General features: G+C 42.9%; 1 long non-coding RNA gene across 3 annotated transcripts; it reads left to right on the top strand.

Annotated features, from left to right (window-relative positions):
* The first annotated feature begins 156 nt into the window (after positions 1 to 156).
* On the top strand, positions 157 to 23,690 carry LOC110286112 (uncharacterized). Of its 3 annotated transcripts, none has more exons than XR_015046235.1 (3): positions 157 to 338; positions 22,552 to 22,658; positions 23,465 to 23,690. It is a non-coding gene; the product is annotated as an uncharacterized LOC110286112 (long non-coding RNA). The 3 variants fall into 3 exon arrangements; XR_002377115.2 differs by having other exon boundaries at positions 22,552 to 22,748; XR_002377116.2 differs by lacking the exon at positions 157 to 338 and adding an exon at positions 1,769 to 1,825 and having other exon boundaries at positions 22,552 to 22,748.
* The last annotated feature ends 22 nt before the right edge of the window (positions 23,691 to 23,712 follow it).

The raw sequence follows: 23,712 nt of genomic DNA, 5'->3' as shown, positions 1-23,712 counted from the left end.
CCTCTGGCTGCCGCCCCAGCCTTTCTGGTCTCCCGGCATGGAATTCCTGGGGGTTGTTTTGATTCAATAATCGGATAACTGATAATAGAATACCTCCCCTCCTTCCCATTCCGTCACAGATTCATCCTATGCTGTAATAGCACAGAGCAGCATCTGGCTCACATCTAACCTAATGTGTCCCTGCTGCTGAGCCCTACCGGAAGCTTTTAAACCCAAAAGTCATCATCATGTGCATGGAGCACCTTGGAGAGAGTCCCAGGGGCAGCCTTCACCCAGCTGTCTGTCCCTCTGGATCAGTGACACATTAGAGGGTCGAGTCCCAGCCTCATTGGAAGCAGGTATGACAACCATCTGTGACAAACCGGTCATGGTACCTGCACTGAATCACACAAACTCTCAGGCATTGGAAAGGGTACTCTTTAGGGGTTCTGGGCTATGGACATGAGTATAGGTTACGTAATCTGATTTTTATACCTAGTCAGAGGCTGTTTTCTGTACCTCTAGAGAAGGAAGCTAAGGCTCATTCATGGGCAGTCATAATCCAGAAGCCAACAGGTCAGTCTGCATAAGGAGAGAAATCCAGCTGGGGAGATGGCTCAGTGGGTAAAGTATTATCCTGCAAATATGAAGACCTGAATTTGGATCCCTCATATCCATGTAAAAAAGCGTGGTATGGCATCCCATGTCTGTCTGCCAGCTTTGGGAAGGAACAGAGACAAGCAGATCTATGGGCTTTGCTGGCCAGTGAGTCTTGCCAAACTGGTAAGTGCTACTATGTTCAGTGAGAAATCCCATTTCAAAAAACAGTACTGTAGCGAGCTGTAGAAGACAACAGCCACATGGACTTCTGACCCTCTACACCCATACACTCACATGGGGTGCACACACAAACATGTTCATGACCATAAACCACAAACACACACACACATACACCACCACCACCACCACCACCATCACCAAAAACATATATCTTGGCTTCCAAATCCTATCCCACGCCCACATTACTCACTCATCCTGATCTTTTATATGATTTTGCAGATTTGTTTCCTTCTTCTGTTGATTAGTTTTCTGTCAAGGACACAAGCTAGACACCTGGGCAGACGAAACTTCCCCTGAGAAAAGGCTTCTATCAGACTGGCCTGTAGACAAGCCTGTGGGGGACGTTTTCTTGATTAATGATGAATATGGGAGGGGTTGGGAGGGCCCAGTCCATGGTGGACAGTGCCACCTCTGGGCAGGTGGTCCTGGTTTGCATCAAGGAACAGCTGAACCAGCCATGAGCCAGTAAGCAGCATTCACCCGTGATCTCTGCTTCAGTTTCTGCCTTGAGTTCCTGGTCAGACATCTCCCGGGAATGGATTATGACCCAGGATGCACAAGCCAAGTTAACCCATTCCTCCCCGAGTTGTATTAGCTCTTTCTCACAGCAATAGAAAGAAAACTAGAACCCACTGTGCAAGAACAGTGTGGCACACACCAATGGGGGTCTTTATTACATCATACCATCAGGTCAAACCCATCTCCTCTCATTTCCTCTGATTGTCCTTGCTAATCTCAGGCAGAACTGTCTCACTCAGAAATCTCTGTATGCAGGTTTTGTCCACACCTGCGCAGTCTCACCCTTCTGAACACTTTAGGTCTAAATGCTCTTCACTAACCTGTAGTCTTGTTTTCCCCCAAACAGAGTATTAGGACAGTTGACATAGTCACCAGTGTGTCTGTCACCGCCTCCTGAATCAACGCCTTGAAGCTTCTGGCCACTCCCCTCAACTCTTCACAGCCTTGTGTATGCAACTGCTAAGTTCTGAACTGAACAGCCAGCTGGGTAGGGTCTCCAGAGAGTTCTGGAACAATCATTACCACACTGAAAACACTCACTAATTCAAAGTATAGTGGAGTGGCAACAAAGTCTTGTCAAAGTGACTGAAACTTGTGGGTCTGCTTGGATAGGGAGTGGGTAGAGCAGGACATAGATACAAACTTTGGTGAAACCTGATACTGACAAGCCTTAAGCCCCCTGGTCAGGTTGCCAAAGGTACAGGGAGAACAAAGCCTTGCAGGAGCTGCTGGGTGTTTCTGCTGGGTGTAGCCAGGGTGGAATAAGTTGGTAGATTTATTCAGTTTTGTTTAACTTTTAATGATTGTACTCCATAGGCACTGCGGAAAAAGGGATGCTATATAAAAAGAAACACTTTTATTATGGCTGAGATGACAGATAATAGGATTATTTTCTCCCGTGTACTCCAGAAAGTTTACCATGACTTTGTGACATTGTGATCAACAGACACGCAATTCATAGCTATGCCTTGCCACTAATTTGTTTCTAAATATAATTCTAGTTCTCTTCATGGCTTGCCCATGGTATTCCCTTGCTGTGACCCCCGTTTGGCAATTCCTGGGTTCTGTGCATAGAGAGAGTGTCAGTGCTTTCTGAGAAGGGGGTAATGCTCTACCTTCCAGAATGGCTTCAAGCTCTTAGGCTCAAGAGATCCCCCTGCCTCATTCATCAATTTACCAGCCTCCAGATGAGGCCCTACTGTGCACCCTACATTGTTCTCCATTCCCTAAAGTCAGTTGGAAAAAAGAAATATCTAATTTCAGGTCTTGCTGAAGCTTCCAGAGTAGAGGAGAAAACGGGCAGAATAAACCAATAAATACTTGACCAATCAGGACGTAAGAAGGACTGGGAGGGATAAACGAAGCCGGGGAAGGAGAGGGGGGCGCATGTTAAGAGCCGTGTGCTCATGGGCAGGGAAGAAAACATGCCATGTACTAAGCTGTTTGGAACTAGTCTTAGTGCCTCTAAGTTTCCTACATGCTGTTGCTATTGTTGTTGTTTTGAGACAATGTCTCATCCTAAAGACCAGGCTAGTTCATAGCCCAGTCTGGCTTTAAACTCGAGGTCTGAATCCTCAGCCTTAGATAGTGGGGTTACAGGTGTGACACCAGGCTAGTTATTAGATTTTAAAAGACATATCGGTGGATGTGTTAACATGGAAGGGGGAAACTTTCGTGGGTCACCAGTCCTAGACAAGAACCTAGAAAGAACTACAGGGAACTGAAGACCAAGAACTCCCTGCTGCTGAAAGAAAGAAAATGAGTCTTTCCCAGGGACGAGATCCCTTATTGATTTTCCATTGTAGAGTGGTTAACCCTGAAACCACATACAACAAAAAATATATTCAGCAGGATTTGTGTGTGTGTGTGTGTGTGTGTGTGTGTGATGTTACCATCAGGACTAAATTCTGGCCAGCAGCTGCATTTATCTTGGAGGAGAGAGTAAAGTAGCTACAGCTTCTACGCACTGCTCTCAAGGTGGAGAGGGAGAGGAACGTGGGACAGTCTAAAAGTGTGGGGGTAAATGTCCCTCTCAAGCCACTGAGGTAAAAGTTTAATGTGCTGATCCCATCATGAATCACACGGATTAGTGCTGACCTCAGCACTAAACCAGCATTTACAGTCTAAGAGGCCAAAAAGATAGCCTACTTGAGAATAGCGTCTCTCCAGAACTGGGGGTCAGGAAAAAAAAGGCTAGTAACTGACAAATGTGTTTAGCAATCAGCTCTTTTCGTCATCCATCCTTTGTAACAAACCTAGCTAAGACGTCTTCTATCGCTTGTTGGTCTGCCAAACAAAAGCAAATTTTCTTATAGGTTTAAATGGGCAAAGCATGAAAGTTATGTGGAATTGTTTCATGGTCTCCCAAGACCATAGTGCCAGGGCATTGTGATGGGAAATGCTTGTTTTTAATTTCACAGCTTTGAGTTTTACCCTGGATATGAGTTAGAAAGGAATCTATCCATCCTGTTTCTGTTCTCCGTCATTCGCTGATAATTAAGTTGTAGTGAATTAAGCGAAGAATAATTGTCAGTCCTACTTAATTAGCCTGCAGTTTTATAGATACACAGACATGAAAGAAGAAGGGGAATGTGTCCTTGGATAGGCCAAGATCTGTGTTCTGTGGATCCCAAGAGCACTCTTGGATATGTCTTTGTATTTAATGCTTATGAGAGAATCAAGGGACATGCAAATAATTATGCAGAATTATGCAATTTCCATCCTTTCTTTCTGTTTTTTGTTCTATTTTGTTTTTGGAGGAGGTGGGCAGGGAAATGTCTTTTTCACTGTGATATCTAGTCCCAAATTCCTGCAAGAGGACTCTGTGTAGGACTGGCTTTTCAAGTTGACTGCCAGAATAAGGACTAGCCTAAGTTCTGCTCAGCCTTCAGCCCGTATTTTCTTTCCTGAAAATACGTAGGAGTGGCTGTAGCCGCCAGACTCATCAGGGAACGACCCTGGGTACAGTCCTTGGTGGCTGGTCATTCCCGCCCCTGTGCAGTTGGCCTGTGGCCTCAACCACCCACACTCAAAAAGAATCGCTAATAGTTCCCACCTGACTGTATGAATCAGTCCTGCTTCTCTATCTGGGAGTTGGTTACCATTTTCTGCTTCTGAGGAAAGTCTGGGGGAAGGTGAGGTACCAGACAAGAGAAATGGGTTATAAAAGGTTATAAAAGGCTCCGAGAAGATGGGCTCAGGCTTGGAAGTCTTCACAAAGATGAATCCTGTTTCAAGGCTTGTTTGTGATGAACCATTGCATTTACCTCAGAGGTCAGAGAAGTGCAGACTCCCCGAAACAGAAGATGTGCTAAAGGACACAAAAGTCCAAGCCCTTGCTTGGGAAGAGGGAAGACAGTAAGTCCAGGTCTTGCCTTGAATCTTGCAAGAATGTGGCTGCCAAGTAGGGGGAATCCCTTTCCTCTGCATTGTAAGGGTGGGAGCAGAGTTAGATTAATGAGGCAAAGGCGTGTGTGTGTGTGTGTGTGTGTGTGTGTGTGTGTGTGAGAGAGAGAGAGAGAGAGAGAGAGAGAGAGAGAGAGAGAGAGAGAGAGAGTCAGGGTAGCCACAGCAAGCCTTCAGACTTTTGCTTACTTTTGGGTTCTTTCCTTCATCCACCCTTCACCATCCCTCTTCTTCCTCCCTTTCAATCTCCTAACATTACAAGAGGCAAAAAAAAAAAAAAAAAGAATAGAGGGTGCGTTCGTTAGGGTTTCCATTGCTGTGAAGAGACACTATAACCAAGGCAACTCTTTTTTCTTTTTCTTTTTTTTAAATTTTATTATATTTTAAATTTATATTTTACACTCCATCATTCATTCCCTGTTCCCCCTATCCACCCTCCGACTGCTCCACATCCCACACCTCCTCCCCACCCCACCCCACCCCACCCCACCCCATCTCCACGTGGATGCCCCCACCTGACCTCTAAACTCTCTGGGGCCTCCAGTCTCTTTTTGGCGGGGGGGGGGGGGGTTGTTTGTTTATTTTCTTTTTTTATTAGTTATTTTCTTCATTTCTATTTTAAATGCTATCCCCTTTCCTAGTTTCCTCTCTGAAAATCCGCTATGCCTCCCCCCCCCCACCTGCTCCCCAACACACCCACTCCTGCTTCCTGACCTTGGCATTCCCCTATACTGGGGCATATAATCTTCGCAAGACCAAGGGCCTCTCCTCCCATTGATGCCCAGCTCTGCTACATATGCAGCTAGAGACAGGAGCTCTAAGGGTACTGGTTAGTTCATATTGTTGTTCCTCCTATAGGGCTGCAGATCCCTTCAGCTCCTTGGGTACTTTCTCTAGCTTCTCCATTGGGGACCCTGTGTTCCATCCTATAGATGACTGTGAGCATCCACTTTTGTATTTTCCAGGCACTGGTATAGCCTCACAGGAGACAGGGTCCTGTCAGCAAAATCTTGCTGGCATATACAATAGTGTCTGGGTTTGGTGGTTGTTTATGGGATGGATTCCTGGGTGGGGCAGTCTCTGGATGGTCCTTCCTTCAGTCTCAGCTCCAAACTTTGTCTCTGTAACTCCTTCCAAGAGCATTTTGTTCCCCCTTCTAAGAAGGGTTGAAGTGTCCACACTTTGGTTTTCCTTCTTGAGTTTCATGTGTTTTGCGATTTGTATCTTGAGTAGTCTAAGTTTTGGGGCTAATATTCACTTATCAGTGAGTGCATATCATGTGTGTTCTTTTGTGATTGGGTTAACTTACTCAGGATGATACCCTCCAGATCTATCCATTTGCCTAAGAATTTCATTTTTTTTTTTTATTCCAGGGATGCAGGGATGATTTATTTATTTATTTTTTTAATATTTTTTATTACATCTTTTCCTCAATTACATTTCCAATGCTATCCCAAAAGTCCCCCATACCCTCCCCCCTCCACTTCCCTACCCACCCATTCATAGTTTTTTGACCCTGGTGTTCCCCTGTACTGGGGCATATAAAGTTTGCATGTCCAATGGGACTCTCTTTCCAGTGATGACCGACTAGGCCATCTTTTGATACATATGCAGCTAGAGTCAAGAGCTCTGGGGTACTGGTTAGTTCATAATGTTGTTCCACCCATAGGGTTGCGGATCCCTTCAGCACCTTGGGTACTTTCTCTAGCTCTTCCATTGGGGGCCCTGTGATCCATTCACTAGCTGACTGTGAGCATCCACTTCTCTGTTTGCCAGGCCCCGGCATCGTCTCACAAGAGACAGCTATATCTGTGTCCTTTCAGCAAAATCTTGCTACTGTATGCAATGGTGTCAGCGTTTGGAAGCTGATTATGGAGTGGATCCCTGGATAAGGCAGTCTCTAGATGGTCCATCCTTTTGTCACAGCTCCAAACTTTGTCTCTGTAACTCCTTCCATGGGTGTTCTGTTCCCAATTCTAAGGAGGGGCATAGTGTACACACTTCAGTCTTCATTCTTCTTGAGTTTCATGTGTTTAGTAAACTATATCTTTTTTTTTAATATTTTTATTACATATTTTCCTCAATTACATTTCCAATGCTATCCCAAAAGTCCCCCATAGCGCCCCCCACTTCCCTACCCACCCATTCCCATTCTTTTGGCCCTGGCATTCCCCTATATTGGGGCATATAAAGTTTGCAAGTCCAATGGGCCTCTCTTTCCATTGATGGCCAACTAGGCCATCTTTCGATACATATGCAGCTAGAGACAAGAGCTCCGGGGTTCTGGTTAGAACATCATGTTGTTCCAACAATAGGGTTGCAGATCCCTTTAGCTCCTTGGGTGCTTTCTCTAGCTTCGACATTGGGAGCCCTGTGATACATCCAATAGCTGACTGTGAACATCCACTCCTGTGTTTGCTAGGCCCCGGCATCGTCTCACAAGAGACAGCTATATTTGGGTCCTTTCAGCAAAATCTTGCTAGTGTATGCAATGGTGTCAGCGTTTAGAAGCTGATTATGGGATGGATCCCTGGATACGGCAGTCTCTAAATGGTCCATCCTTTCATCACAGCTACGAACTTTGTCTCTGTAACTCCTTCCCTGGGTGTTTTGTTCCCAATTCTAAGAAGGGGCACAGTGTCCACACTTTGGTCTTCATTCTTCTTGAGTTTCATGCGTTTAGCAAATTGTATCTTATATCTTGGGTATCCTAAGTTTTGGGCTAATATCCACTTATCAGTGAATACATATTGTGTGAGTTCTTTTGTGATTGTGTTACCTCACTCAAGATGATGCCCTCCAGGTCCATCCATTTGGCTAGGAATTTCATAAATTCATTCTTTTTAATAGCTGAGTAGTACTCCATTGTGTAAATGTACCATAATTTCTGTATCCATTCCTCTGTTGAGGGACATCTGGGTTCTTTCCAGCTTCTGGCTATTATAAATAGGGCTGCTATGAACATAGTGGAACATGTGTCCTTTTTACCGGTTGGGACATCTTCTGGATATATGCCCAGGAGAGGTATTGCTGGATCCTCCGGTAGTACTATGTCCAATTTTCTGAGGAACCGCCAGACTGATTTCCAGAGTGGTTGTACAAGCTTGCAATCCCACCAACAATGGAGGAGTGTTCCTCTTTCTCCACATCCTCGCCAGCAACTGCTGTCACCTGAATTTTTGATCTTAGCCATTCTGACTGGTGTGAGGTGGAATCTCAGGGTTGTTTTGATTTGCATTTCCCTGATGATTAAGGATGTTGAACATTTTTTCAGGTGTTTCTCTGCCATTCGGTATTCCTCAGGCGAGAATTCTTTGTTCAGTTCTGAGCCCCATTTTTTAATGGGGTTATTTGACTTTCTGGAGTCCACCTTCTTGAGTTCTTTATATATATTGGATATTAGTCCCTTATCTGATTTAGGATAGGTGAAGATCCTTTCCCAATCTGTTGGTGGTTTTTTTGTCTTATTGATGGTGTCTTTAGCCTTGCAGAAGCTTTGTAGTTTCATGAGGTCCCACTTGTCAATTCTCGATCTTACAGCACAAGCCATTACTGTTCTATTCAGGAATTTTTCCCCTGTGCCCATATCTTCAAGGCTTTTCCCCACTTTCTCCTCTATAAGTTTCAGTGTCTCTGGTTTTATGTGAAGTTCCTTGATCCACTTAGACTTGACCTTAGTACAAGGAGATAGGAATGGATCGATTCGCATTCTTCTACATGTTAACAACCAGTTGTGCCAGCACCATTTGTTGAAAATGCTGTCTTTCTTCCACTGGATGTTTTTAGCTCCCTTGTCGAAGATCAAGTGACCGTAGGTGTGTGGGTTCATTTCTGGGTCTTCAATTCTATTCCATTGGTCTATTTGTCTGTCACTATACCAGTACCATGCAGTTTTTATCACAATTGCTCTGTAGTAGAGCTTTATGTCCGGCATGGTGATTCCACCAGAGGTTCTTTTATCCTTGAGAAGAGTTTTTGCTATCCTAGGTTTTTTGTTATTCCAGATGAATTTGCAGATTGCACTTTCTAATTCGTTGAAGAATTGAGTTGGAATTTTGATGGGGATTGCATTGAATCTGTAGATTGCTTTTGGCAAGATAGCCATTTTTACAATGTTGATCCTGCCAATCCATGAGCATGGGAGATCTTTCCATCTTCTGAGATCTTCTATAATTTCTTTCTTCAGAGACTTGAAGTTTTTATTATACAGATCTTTCACTTCCTTAGTTAGAGTCACGCCAAGATATTTTATATTATTTGTGACTATTGAGAAGGGTGTTGTTTCCCTAATTTCTTTCTCAGCCTGTTTATTCTTTGTGTAGAGAAAGGCCATTGATTTGTTTGAGTTAATTTTATATCCAGCTACTTCACCGAAGCTGTTTATCAGGCTTAGGAGTTCTCTGGTGGAATTTTTAGGGTCACTTATATATACTATCATATCATCTGCAAAAAGTGATATTTTGACTTCATCTTTTCCAATTTGTATCCCTTTGATCTCCTTTTGTTGTCGAATTGCTCTGGCTAGGACTTCAAGTACAATGTTGAATAGGTATGGAGAAAGTGGACAGCCTTGTTTAGTCCCTGATTTTAGAGGGATGGCTTCAAGCTTCTCACCATTTACTTTGATGTTGGCTACTGGTTTGCTGTAGATTGCTTTTATCATGTTTAGGTATGGGCCTTGAATTCCTGATCTTTCCAAGACTTTTATCATGAATGGGTGTTGGATCTTGTCAAATGCTTTTTCCGCATCTAACGAGATGACCATGTGGTTTTTGTCTTTGAGTTTGTTTATATACTGGATTACGTTGATGGATTTCCGTATATTGAACCATCCCTGCATCCCTGGGATGAAACCTACTTGGTCAGGATGGATGATTGTTTTGATGTGTTCTTGGATTCGGTTAGCAAGAATTTTATTGAGGATTTTTGCATCAATATTCATAAGGGATATTGGTCTGAAGTTTTCTATCTTTGTTGGGTCTTTTTGTGGTTTAGGTATCAGAGTAATTGTGGCTTCATAGAATGAGTTGGGTAGAGTACCTTCTGTTTCTATTTTGTGGAATAGTTTGTGAAGAACTGGGATTAGATCTTCTTTGAAGGTCTGATAGAACTCTGCACTAAACCCATCTGGTCCTGGGCTTTTTTTGGTTGGGAGACTATTAATGACTGCTTCTATTTCTTTGGGGGATATAGGGCTGTTTAGATCATTAACCTGATCTTGATTCAACTTTGGTACCTGGTATCTGTCTAGGAACTTCTCCATTTCATCCAGGTTCTCCAGTTTTGTTGAGTATAGCCTTTGGTAGAAGGATCTGATGGTGTTTTGGATGTCTTCAGGATCTGTTGTTATGTCTCCTTTTTCATTTCTGATTTTGTTAATTAGGATGCTTTCCCTGTGCCCTCTAGTGAGTCTGGCTAAGGGTTTATCTATCTTGTTGATTTTCTCAAAGAACCAGCTCCTTGATTGGTTGATTCTTTGAATAGTTTTTCTTGTTTCCACTTGGTTGATTTCACCCCTGAGTTTGATTATTTCCTGCCGTCTACTCCTCTTGGGTGAATTTGCTTCCTTTTGTTCTAGTGCTTTTAGGTGTGTTGTCAAGCTGCTAATGTGTGCTCTTTCTAGTTTCCTTTTGGAGGCACTCAGAGCTATGAGTTTTCCTCTTAGAAATGCTTTCATTGCGTCCCATAAGTTTGGGTATGTTGTGGCTTCATTTTCATTGAACTCTAAAAAGTCCTTAATTTCTTTCTTTATTCCTTCCTTGACCAAGGTATCATTGAGAAGAGTGTTGTTCAGTTTCCACGTGAAGGTTGGCTTTCTATTATTTATTTTGTTATTGAAGATCAGCCTTAGTCCATGGTGATCTGATAGGATGCATGGGACAATTTCAATGTTTTTGTATCTGTTGAGTCCTGTTTTGTGCCCAATTACGTGGTCAATTTTGGAGAAGGTACCATGAGGTGCTGAGAAGAAGGTGTATCCTTTTGTTTTAGGGTAAAATGTTCTGTAGATATCTGCCAGATCCATTTGATCCATAACTTCTGTTAGTTTCACTGTGTCCCTGTTTAGTTTCTGTTTCCATGATCTGTCCATTGGTGAAAGTGGTGTGTTGAAGTCTCCCACTATTATTGTATGAGGTGCAATGTGTGCTTTGAGATTTACTAAAGTTTCTTTAATGAATGAGGCTGCCTTTGTATTTGGAGCATAGATATTCAGGATTGATAGTTCCTCTTGGAGGATTTTACCTTTGATGAGTATGAAGTGCCCCTCCCTGTCTTTTTTGATGACTTTGGGTTGGAAGTCAATCTTATCTGATATTAGAATGGCTACTCCAGCTTGTTTCTTCAGACCATTTGCTTGGAAAATTGTTTTCCAGCCTTTCATTCTGAGGTAGTGTCTATCTTTTTCTCTGAGATGAGTTTCTTGTAAGCAGCAAAATGTTGGGTCTTGTTTGTGTAGCCAGTTTGTTAGTCTATGTCTTTTTATCGGGGAGTTGAGTCCATTGATATTAAGAGATATTAAGGAAAAGTAATTGTTGTTTCCTGTTATTTTTGTTGTTAAAGTTGGCATTCTGTTCTTGTGGCTGTCTTCTTTTAGGTTTGTTGAGGGATTACCTTCTTGTTGTTTCTAGGGCGTGGTTCCTGTCCTTGTATTGGTTTTTTTCTGTTATTATCCTTTGAAGGGCTGGATTCGTGGAGAGATAATGTGTGAATTTGGCTTTGTCGTGGAATACTTTGGTTTCTCCATCTATGTTAATTGAGAGTTTGGCTGGGTATAGTAGCTTGGGCTGGAATTTGTGTTCTTTTAGTGTCTGTATAACATCTGTCCAGGATCTTCTAGCTTTCATAGTCTCTGGTGAAAAATCTGGTGTAATTCTGATAGGCTTGCCTTTATATGTTACTTGGCCTTTTTCTCTTACTGCTTTTAGTATTCTATCTTTATTTAGTGCATTTGTTGTTCTGATTATTATGTGTCGGGAGGTATTTCTTTTCTGGTCCAGCCTATTTGGAGTTCTGTAGGCTTCTTGTATGTTCATGGGCATCTCTTTCTTTAGATTTGGGAAGTTTTCTTCTATAATTTTGTTGAAGATGTTTGCTGGTCCTTTGAGTTGAAAATCTTCATTCTCATCCACTCCTATTATCCGTAGGTTTGGTCTTCTCATTGTGTCCTGTATTTCCTGGATGTTTTGAGTTAGGATCTTTTTCCATTTTCCATTTTCCTTGATTGTTGTGCCCATGTTCTCTATGGAATCTTCTGCACCTGAGATTCTCTCTTCCATCTCTTGTATTCTGTTGCTGATGCTTGCATCTATGGTTCCAGATTTCTTTCCTAGGGTTTCTATCTCCAGTGTTGCCTCATTTTGGGTTTTCTTTATTGTGTCTACTTCCCTTTTTAGGTCTAGTATGGTTTTGTTCATTTCCATCATCTGATTGGATGTGTTTTCCTGTTTCTCTTTAAGGACTTCTACCAGTTTGGTTGTGTTTTCCTGTTTTTCTTTAAGGACTTGTAACTCTTTAGCCATGTTCTCCTGTAGTTCTTTAAAGTCCTTCTTGATGTCCTCTACCATCATCATGAGATATGCTTTTAAATCCAGGTCTAGTTTTTCAGGTGTGTTGGGGTGCCCTGGACTGGGCGAAGTGGGAGTGCTGGGTCCTGATGATGGTGAGTGGTCTTGGTTTCTGTTAGTAAGATTCTTACCTTTACCTCTCGCCATCTGGTAATCTCTGGAGTTGTTATAGTCCAGAGTTATAGTCTTGTTCAGAGGTTGTTCTTCTGGGGATTCTGAGTATCCTCTGTCAGCAGACCTGTACAGACTAAGTTCGGCGGAGTCCCGGAGCCAAGATGGCGCTCCCTGCAGGGCAGGTCACTGTTCTCCGGCTGGGAGGGTGTCGGATGTCTGCGGCCCCAAAAGGGTGCTGCCTCAGCGGTTCTGTGGCTCCCGCCTGTCCCAGAAGCTGTCTGCCTCTGTGGTCCTCACTCTGACCTGTACAGACTAAGTTCGGCGGAGTCCCGGAGCCAAGATGGCGCTCCCTGCAGGGCAGGTCACTGTCCTCCGACTGGGAGGGTGCCGGATGTCTGCGGCCCCTAAAGGGTGCTGCCTCAGCAGCTCTGTGGCTCCCGCCTGTCCCAGAAGCCGTCTGCCCCCGTGGTCCCCACTCTGACCTGTAGAGACTAAGCTCGGCGGAGTCCCGGAGCCAAGATGGCGCTCCCTGCAGGGCAGGTCACTGTCCTCCGACTGGGAGGGTGCCGGATGTCTGCGGCCCCAAAAGGGTGCTGCCTCAGCGGCTCTGTGGCTCCCGCCTGTCCCAGAAGCTGTCTGCCTCTGTGGTCCTCACTCTAACCTGTAGACTAAGTTCGGCGGAGTCCCGGAGCCAAGATGGCACTCTCTGCAGGGCAGGTCTCTGTCCTCCGGCTGGGAGGGTGCCGGAAGTCTGCGGCCCCAAAAGGGTGCTGCCTCAGCGGCTCTGTGGCTCCTGCCTGTCCCAGAAGCCGTCTGCCCCCGTGGTCCCCACTCTGACCTGTAGAGACTAAGCTCGGCGGAGTCCCGGAGCCAAGATGGCGCTCCCTGCAGGGCAGGTCACTGTCCTCCGACTGGGAGGGTGCCGGAAGTCTGCGGCCCCAAAAGGGTGCTGCCTCAGCGGCTCTGTGGCTCCCGCCTGTCCCAGAAGCTGTCTGCCTCTGTGGTCCCCACTCTGACCTGTAGACTAAGTTCGGCGGAGTCCCGGAGCCAAGATGGCGCTCTCTGCAGGGCAGGTCTCTCGCCTAAGAATTTCATAAATTCATTGTTTTTAATAGCTGAGTAGTACTCCATTGTGTAAATGTACCACATTTTCTGTATCCATTCCTCTGTTGAGGGGCATCTGGGTTCTTTTCAGCTTCTGGCTATTGTAAATAATACCCAGAAGATGTTCCAACTTGTAATAAGGACACATGCTCCAAGGCAACTCTTATTAGATAGGCCAACATTTAATTGGGGCTGACTTATAGGTTCAGAGATTCAGTCTACTATCATCAAGGTGGGAGCATGACAGCATCCAGGCAGGCATGGTGCAGGAGGAGCTGAGAATTCTGAATCTTGATCTGATTACAGCTAGGAGAAACTAACTCTTCTACACTGAGCAGAGCTTCAGAGTCCACTCCCACAGTGACTCACTTCCTTCTACAAGGTAATAGTACCTTCCTACCTGCTAATAGTACCACTCCCTATGGACCAAGCATATTCAAACCACCACAGAGGGTAAAACGGCCATCATTTTCATCACACGACTTCCTGCTGGTTAGGGGGTTCCTCCTCCCCCTCCTCCTCCTCCTTCTCCTCTTTCTTCTTCTCCCTCTTCCTCCTCCTCTTCTTCCTTCTCCTCCTCTTCCTCCCTTTCCTCCTCCTCTTTTTCTCCCTCCTCCTCTTCTTCTCCATGATGACACATGACTACTTAACAAGCCACAACCGCAGGGCGGTGGTGGTGCACACCTTTAATCCCAGCACTTGGGAGGCAGAGGCAGGAGGATCTCTGAGTTCGTGGCCAGCCTGGTCTACAAAGTGAGTTCCAGGACAGCCAGGGCTATACAGAGAAACCCTGTCTCAAAAAAACAAAAAACAAAAAACAAAAAAAAAAACAAAAACACAACAACAAAAAAACAAACAAACAAAAAAAACCAAGCCACAACCAATAGCATCCAACCAACAACATACTAAGAACAACCCTGTCTCTGGGACACTAGCATTTATATATCTTCTGAAGAGTCCCTGGAATTGCAAATGTCACACATTTACAAAAAGTATCTGCAGCTGGCAAAATCACACTCCTGCAACAGCATGAGGCAAATCACAGTCACCTGCTGTGCACAATCTGAAGCAGGCCCTTATCCCACACATGGGATTAAAACAAAAACATATTCCCATAATGCTTCTGTGTTTTTTTAAAGAAACCAAAATTGTTACTACAGTGGTATGTGTGTGCCTGTGCACAAGTGTGTTTTGCTAAGCACGAGAATTATCTTATTCAATTTCCAAACTAACCTTATATTGTGAGCACTATTATCATCATCCTTTTAGAAATGATGAGACTGAACTTTTAAAAAGCACTTTACCCACGTGGTGGTGCACACCTTAAATCCTGGCACTCAGGAGGCAGAAGCAGGCAGATCTCTGTGAGTTTGGGGCCAGCCTGGTTTTCAAAGTGAGTCCAGGACAGCCAGAGCTTGTTACATAGTGAAACCCTGTTTCAAAAAAATCACACACACACACACACACACACATACACACACACACACACGCGCGCACGCGCGCACAGTATTTTAAATTAATTTTTAAAATTAAAATTTAAATTTTATTTAAAAAATTAAATATTTAAATTAAATTTAAAATTAAATTTAAAAAAAATAAAGAAAAACATATTTAAAAAAAAACACACACACAGCCCCAAGTGGGTTAACAGAAATGGAAGACACAATTGGGCTGGGAAAACAGACCTGTCTTCCCAAGCTGCACCATTGGTTGTACCAACCAGTGAGTGTCCCCACAAGATCCTTCAGGAACACTTGCTTCCCACAGCACTGTTTTTTGTCCTTGGCACAGATAAACTAGCAATGACAACCTCACACAAGCATATGGTGCTGGAATGACCTTTGGATAACTATTTCCAGAATGCCAACACTCTGAAGTTTTTGCCATCATTCCATCTCAGGCACTCAGCAGTGTCCATAACACACAGCTTTTCTCTAAGCAGCAATTCACATAAAAAATAATTCCATCTGGCCATTAAACGGTTAAGTAAGTTAATTTGCAGGGCTTTCATAACAACGACTAGCAAGCTAGCACTCAGAGATCACCCCCATCAAATACTTTCTTCACCCTTCCAGGCTGTCCAAACCCTTGCTACATGGTTCTGTGTAACATCAGCCTAGTTCTAACAGAAAGAATTGTCATGCTCTTTGATCCTCACTTGTGTAGGTGGTGGGAGACCAAGTTCAAAACACACCTCATTATATTTTCCTTGGCTTCATTATGAGTTAATCTTCCTTTAAGAGTAAATATCCCCCAGCATTCAGGAGGCAGAGGCAGGCAGATTTCTGAGTTTGAGGCCAGCCTGGTCTACAAAGTGAGTTCCAGGATAGCCAGGGCTATACAGAGAAACCCTGTCTCGAAAAAAAAAAAAAAAAAAAAAAAACCCAGTAAATAAAAATATCCCAAGGCTGGGGCATGGTGACACATGACTTTAATCCCAGCATTCTAGAGGCAGAAGCAGACAGAGTTTGAGAGCTAGCCTGTTCTACATAGTGAGTTTCTGACTGTCTGGGAATACATAGTGAGATCCTGACGCAAAGTAATAAACAAACAAACAAACAAACAAACATCTCCAGACTTCCAGATTTCCATGTAAGTCAGCGAATTAAAGGGGAATTTGTATGAGCCTGGGTCTGCAAGGGAGAGAGTCAGAAAAAGAGAGAGAGAGAGAGGAAGATGCTCAGCTTTCTTTTTTGTCGCTGTGATAAAACAACTTAAGAGCAACTTAAACGCTGGTTAAGAAGAAAGAATTTACTTGGCTTATACTTCCATGTCCTAGAGGGCAGGACCTTAAGCAGGGACTTGAAGCAGAATCCATGATGGAATGCTGAGTCCACAACCACATGGGGAGGTAGCACCAGCAGAGGCCCTTGCTATGTGGAGAAGGACAACTACTCAGTGAAGAGTTGTGAAGACATCAGGCAGTTGTCAAGTCTAGACTCAGCAACAGTACAAGCCATGGGGGAATACAAGAAAGAGTCCACACCCTCCATGGCTTCAGATACGTGACTTGTAGCCTCCAGTTCCAAGGACCTGCCAAGTTTCCTCCAGTATCTCATTAAAATTATTTTCTGCATACATATATTATACATTATTATGCATAATATGGTATATAAAATACTGCTTATTTTGGAGGCCAGCTTGAAATCCAGTCTTGCACAGTCACTCTCTTTCTGCAGGTATTCAGGACTGGCTGACATAGAAGAAAAGGCAAGAGAGAGAGAGAGAGAGAGAGAGAGAGAGAGAGAGAGAGAGAGAGAGAAAAGAAAAGGCAACTCCCCTTCCCCCAAAACAAGACAAAATAAAAACCAGGAAGAGTGTGAACAGGAACATTCCATAATTTTGCACAATCATTGGCACATCCCTTCATTTCTTCGTAAGCATTAAATACAAAGACATCCAAGGTTGCTCTTGAGATCCACAGAACACATATTTTGTCTTACATAAGTACATGGTCCTTTTCTTCTCCCATCTCTCTCTCTCTCTCTCTCTCCATATATATACGTATATATATATATATATATATATACACATGTATATTTATATATGTGTACATATATATTTAATGTATGCATCTATGTATGCATAACATATTATATATGTAGTAGAGCATGGTGACATAGGAGAGGTTAGAGAGAGGAAAGGGAAGGGCAAAGTAGTGTAATTGCATTTTAATTTAAAGTATTAAAATAAAATAATTTATCCCTCAATTTCTTATCTTGGCTTCCATGGACAGTGTAAGCCAAACAAGCCCTTTCCTCCCCCAGGTGGAGGTGTGGAGTTCTCAGGGTTAAAGATTTACATGTGGATAGGGGAATCAGGCAAAAGGAGAAAATAGGGCGGGAGGGAGACAAAACTCAGGATATAAAGAAGCCACTGGCTTGTAAGATAATTCAAATATAATGTTTAATTAAAAAGTATTGTTAAAGAGTTTGAACAGAAGTAACCTGCATAGTCCGATTCGACTGCTCCCAGAAGCCTGGGTTATCAAATGGTGATCTTAGTCCAAAGCACAGGATACATTCCGACTAATTATTGCTCAGGGATGCTGCAGCTGCACCCAAACATAGCAGGCTATCGCCAGTGCTCTTAGTTGCCTTCCATAGCTAGATGGTAAGACCCTACAGATGACGAGACCACTCAGGCTGGATGATGGGCATACAGAGATAAACCTCAACCTAGCAGGGATCTCTTCTTGCTATCTACATAAAGCCTAAGGAGCTGTGCAGACTGCCGGAGAGAACAGTCAGACTCATCCCGATTTTTCACTCATCCCTGATCCTGCATATGCTACAATATCGGCTGCCTGGCGAAAGTACCTACTGCTGTAACCATGGCATAACGGGTGCAACCAACTGCTTTCTGTATGGAACTGAGGCCTGCAGTGTAGTGTGAACTATTAAAAAAAAGGCACACACACCCCTATTCCCTGTTACTCTCTGCCCCAGGAATCTCGCCACCTCCATGGCTAGCCCCAGACTGCAGTCTTTCCAGCTCCACTTGTACCTTCCCAGCCATCCATCCCCTGCAGCTAGCTGTCACAAATCCCCATAACCCATTAAACACATTAAAGCAAAACTCTAGAAGCTTGGAATCATTAGTCAGATTTATATATCAATAAATTCTCAATTCACAAGATGCCCACACAATAAATTTAGAGCCAACTGATAATGATATAAGCTGCACACCTAGATTAGATAAGTTTGTCCAATCATTCTATCCTTTTATGATACTCATAGCTACCTGTGGCTATAAAAGCTACGTGGCTCATCCTTCTCCTCTTCCTGTCCCTGTCTCTGGCTCTGAAACTCATAGCTCTGCCTTCCTTTTCCCTGTCCAATCACAGGCTTCCTTTTGTATTACTATTTAAATTAATTGGGGAAAAATTCTGCTACACTCAGCACAAGAGGGATTTCATGTCTTGTACGATAAATCTTATCAAAAGCCCATGGCCGAAGTGATCCTAGATGCCTAGGTGGTGGTGGTCATGGGCCCCTACTGTTGCTTTGCTAATGCAGCCAAATTGCCTTCTAAATATTTATGTTGATAACCACAGATTTTTATTGCTTTCACCTTTGGTCAGAGAAGTTTCCTTTTATAGTGGGTAGTAGTTAATGCAGAGACTCAGAAGTGGTCGACGTACTGACTATAAATAACTCTGAGTGCTTGGCAGCTGATGAATCACCTACATTTAGCCTCTCCGTCCAAGACTCAGAAAACATTTCAGAATAAGGGGCAGAAAGAACACAAGAACTGGCAAATGGGGAGGAGAGCTGTGAAATACTGACTTCTGGACATGATGCGGCTGTGCAAATATCAACTCACAGCAGCTGTGCTTATCTGCATAAGACAAGCACAAGATCAAGCCAGTTAACATTCCAGCATGGACGTGGGAGGGTCCCACCGTTGGTAAAGGAGCTGTTGGCAACTGTTGGCTGCTGAGGAAAGGCCACTCTTCTTTGGGGACGTAGCTACTGATAGCTGTCAATGTCCCAGTGGCTGGCTCACACCCATGCACATGTGGGAGTTCTTAACAACAACAACAATGCCAACCACAATAACAACAACAAGTAGACAGACATGAAATTGGGAGGAAGGAGGCAATAGGAGGAGTTAAGAGGGGTGTAATCATGAATGCATGTGATCACAATACAAAGCATAAATATATGAAATATTTTATTATATGAAAACTAATTTTTTAAATGGAAGAAAGAAAGCATAGCTTACTAGAACCTTTGAAATATAGCTAAGGCTACTTTCAGAAGAAAGTTTATAACTGTGAATGCTTACACTTAAAAAGGTGGAAAAAAAATCTCAAATAAATAACCTAATGATACACTTCAAGGACCTAGAAAAACAATCACAACCCTAGTTCAGAAACCAAAGGCAGGAAGAAACAATCAAGATGAGCGTAGAAATTATTGAAACTGAAAATACAAGACAAATATATATAATATATCAAATAGTTGATTCTAAGGGAGAAAGGAAAGAAGGAAGGAAAGAAGGAAGGAAGGGAGAGGGGAAGGAAGAAGGAAAGATGATGACACCCTAGCCTAGTGAACCAAAAAGAGAAGTCCCAAATTAATAAAATGAGAGGTGAAGGGGGAATGCTGATGAGACACAGAAAATCACTAGGAAGTACTGTGATAAGCAGCCAGAGGAAGAGGGGCTGTGGGGAGGGCACTAGAGAGAAGGATGAGGGGAAATCTATTACAGTGGCTTACACTTAGATGCATGCAAAATCAAGCAAATATCATGATGAAATCCACTCCCTTTAATTCTAACCTAAAAATATTAATTTCCTGTGACACATGGTCATAGATCACTTCATCTATGTGACAATATCATGCAGTCACCTATCCAAAGGCTGTGTCTGTTGTAGCTCCAAATCATACACCATGCAGGACAATCATTATGTTCGTGGCTTGTCACTGGCCAACGAATGACATGGGTGTATGTTTGTATTTGTAAATACTTTCTTGTGTGAGAAACTAGGACATATCTGCCTCTGCTGGGCCTGCCATGGGCTCTTAGGTCACAGAAAAGGACTGTGATATACAGCAATGGCAGACGATTCACATTCATATTTGTCTCCACATTGTTCTGTCACCCATCCCCTATGCCAAAGCTCAAGGAAGTGCAGAAAAGCCCAGGCAGGTGCTGCCTGTGCTGCCTGTGTAGTAAATGTCACAGACAGAGAAAAGTCAAATTTAGGAAACCTCAATCATGTAAAAAAAAATGGAGTGGCAATAGCCTGTGTTTTTTGGTGCCTCCCTGACCAATAACTGATAGCGAGGTATCCTGTGCCCAGTAACTGGGATTTTCATTTAATAACTCATCTCTCTGGGCACAGAGTTGCCCACGCATGCAGGGTACTTATATTCAAATGTTCTTTTTATATAGCATGTTTTAAAATTAGCTTACAAACTAGTGCATTTCCATAAGTCCTCTTTCTATATCTTTAGTTCTGGCTAGCCTACACTTTCCTCTCCCCTATCCTCACTTAAAACCTCACCCTCCCCTCAGGGGCATTTATTATAGATCATGTACCTTCTGCTCTAGACAAAGCCATTGTTCTATTTTCTAATCTTCTGCTGAACAAATATATTAGAAAAGATTTTTTCCAGAATAAATGTGGCAATAAGCCACTACAAAACAGGGTTCCTCTGCAGACAAGCGGGAGTGTCCAGGGCACTTCAGCTTACACAGTGCCATTCAACTTCCATCCAATAAAAGCCACAGACTCTCTCAGTCTACAGCTGAGGTTCTCAACCCTCCTAATGCTGTGACCATTAACACAGTTTCTTATGTTGTGGGGATCCCCGACCGTTAAATTATTTTCGTTGCTACTTCATAACTGTGATTTTGCTTGCTACTTACTGTTATGAATCGTACCGTAACTATTTTTGCAGATAGAGGTTTGCTGAAGGGGTCATGAGAACAGCTGTTCTAAAGTATAGCCAAATCTCATACTTTAACAAGTTGTATGATGAAAAAACCTTTTCGGCAAATACAACAGTTTGTGGCACGTTCTTGAATTCTATCATCTCAGAAGACATGCCAAAACTGAAGGAAAACTGACTCCTAATTGGTACTAGTCTTTTTAGCAATGTCTTCCAAGTGAAAAAATTTCTTTATTTATATGGACATCTTGCTTGCATGTTTGTCTTGCACCTTATGTGTGCATGGTGCCCTCAGAGTCCAGGAGGTGGCACTGGCTCCCCTTATAGATGGTTGTAAACTGCCATGTGGGTGCTGGGCATTAAATCTAGGTCCTCTGGAAGAATAACCAGTGCTCTCAACCACTGAGCCATATCTCCAGCTGCCAAAATTTTATTTTTGAAGTAAAACCTACCATATTATACTGTGAGGTTTATCTAAGTATATTTTTTTCTTAGTCAATGTTTTCTTGACTAAGAATTGGGCATTGTTTACAAGATTAACCATTGATTTTTCATACCTTGTATTTTGAATTTTTCTTTTCCAGTATGTTTTTCATTTTGGTTTTCTGAACTTCTTTATTTGGACACAGCATTATCTTTTAAAGTTATCCATTAACAAATTTTTTCTTTTTATCTGGAGAACATAATACCTTTTCATCTTTGAGGAATCACACAGATACAGTCTCCCATGTCCCATCAAACCTCGGATGCTTTGTACTCTGAAGACTGGAAATAACCTATGCAAACCTAGTTTTTAATCAGCATAGAGAGTTACTATGCTAGGGGGTTCTTCAACCTAAATACTGTTTCCCATCCGGTCACCTGTAACTATAAGTAACTAAGTTTCTTCTGGAGTGTAGAATCTTACATGTTGCAAGTTATGCACAAACAATCTTGAAAAGAAATACAACATTCTTTGTAACATTGTTCAATCAGTATTTGGTACATGATAGGCACTATTGTCCTCTTTCTCTTTATGTGGATGATGGAGGATATCTCAAACGGTTAACCAAGGGTTAGTCCTTTGAAGGAGGGATGCTGAGACCAGCTGAAAGCCCTTTTTCTCTGGAACACTGACTTCAGAATAAATAGACGGTGGGACACATAAAATTCCTTTGCTTTGATCTCTTAGATTTATAACTCTCATGATGAGCCCATTTTTGAAAGCCTCTTTGGAAATCTTCTGCTCATGGTTCCATAGACTTGAATCTGAATCTTTTCCCCGGACTTTGTCAACTTTGTTTCTTGTCAACATTCAACATCCTGTTTCACTAAATTAGATACAAGAGGAGACTTTTGAATGGCAGTCTGTTTTTAAGAAATCAAGCACGTTGACACCTCTATACTCTTCCATAACAACAGAAGGACACGGTCCTTCCTATATTTTTTTAGACCTTGTCTGAAAAGACCGAATTAGAAAAAAAATCGCCCACTCTGGAGACAGGAGCCTCCTCCTTGAGACCTTTGTCCTCATGAGAAAGTTGCTAACTGTCTTATATAATAATGACACCTGCTTTCTTCCTTTAATGAAACAACAATAAGGCATTAACAAGGTACCTGTTCTTCTTTCTCTTTGATCACAGGTATAAGTGAAGAATTGTCAGACATGATCACCAGTCTTGTGGAAAACTCTAAATTGTACCTCTCTGTCAATCATCACTACAGCACAGCTAGCTGGGGTACACAGAATGTGAGTGACTGGAGTAATCATGATCTCATCCACGACAATTCCCTTCAGGATGCTACCCTCAGGAGGTGTCCTTCTGCAAGGTCCTTTTAGGTATGGGAGAGCTAGTCCTTAGAATTGTCCTATATTCCTGCCTTTAGATAGGAAATCCTGATTAGAACTGAAAGGAAGTATCAGGAGGTGGTGATTTCAAATGCTAGACTGAAACTTAGGTGCCCAGTGGCAGGATGGTCTTCTCCCAAACAACGGATGGTTATGAACAGAAAAGACTAAATTCACCTGTTCATTCTGCTGGTGGATGCCAGCACCCTGGAGGACAGTGCAGCTTAAAGCACACAACACAGGACTCTTTCTCATCCCATACCATTGCCTGTAACTGTGATAGGCACTAAGGAGAGCACGTTCCTGCTCTCCCATAGTGAGGACCGCTTTTCAGTCCTTGTTGGCCGTAGAGAGAACATATCACATGTAGCAACAAGTGCCGACACCCAGAGAACATGAAGAAGGAGCTCAAACCTCCAGGGTGAGGCAGGCGCCAGGGTAAGGAGATGAAGCAATGGCATCTAATAACAGCGTGGAGGCTCAAATCCAGTTGTCTTGATTTCAGGATCTGCCAATAGGTCAGTATTGCCAGAGCATCTGATTTTTCAGTAAATATCAGAGATCCACATTTTACAGAGGCAGATTTACTGTGAGATCTTCTGGTATGGGTATTTAAAAATTTCTGACAATAAATGAAAAAAACAACCCTAAACATAATAACTGTGCCCTCCCTGCACACAAATAATACTTCTATTCTTTCTGTCTAGGACTGAATAAGCTTATCACACTGTCCCATGGCCCAGTAATACAGAGCCTTATAGTACAGAACTGCTAAGAAAGCTGTGTGTTTTGTGAGGTGCAATCTGAGTGTCGAGGCAAGACAATTGCAAAGACAGATGAGCCGACTCTAAAAATAGTCTGCAGAAAGCAGCGGAGACACACTATCCCCACATGTTGTCGGAGTATCTGCAAGTTTTAAAAGAAACTCTTGGAGAGTCCGTGGCTATTTTTTGAA

Source organism: Mus caroli, unplaced genomic scaffold, assembly GCF_978045245.1.
Source record: "Mus caroli unplaced genomic scaffold, Mus_caroli_1 scaffold_20, whole genome shotgun sequence".
NCBI classification, from domain to species: domain Eukaryota; kingdom Metazoa; phylum Chordata; class Mammalia; order Rodentia; family Muridae; genus Mus; species Mus caroli.
This window is presented reverse-complemented; position numbering and strand designations above follow the sequence as displayed.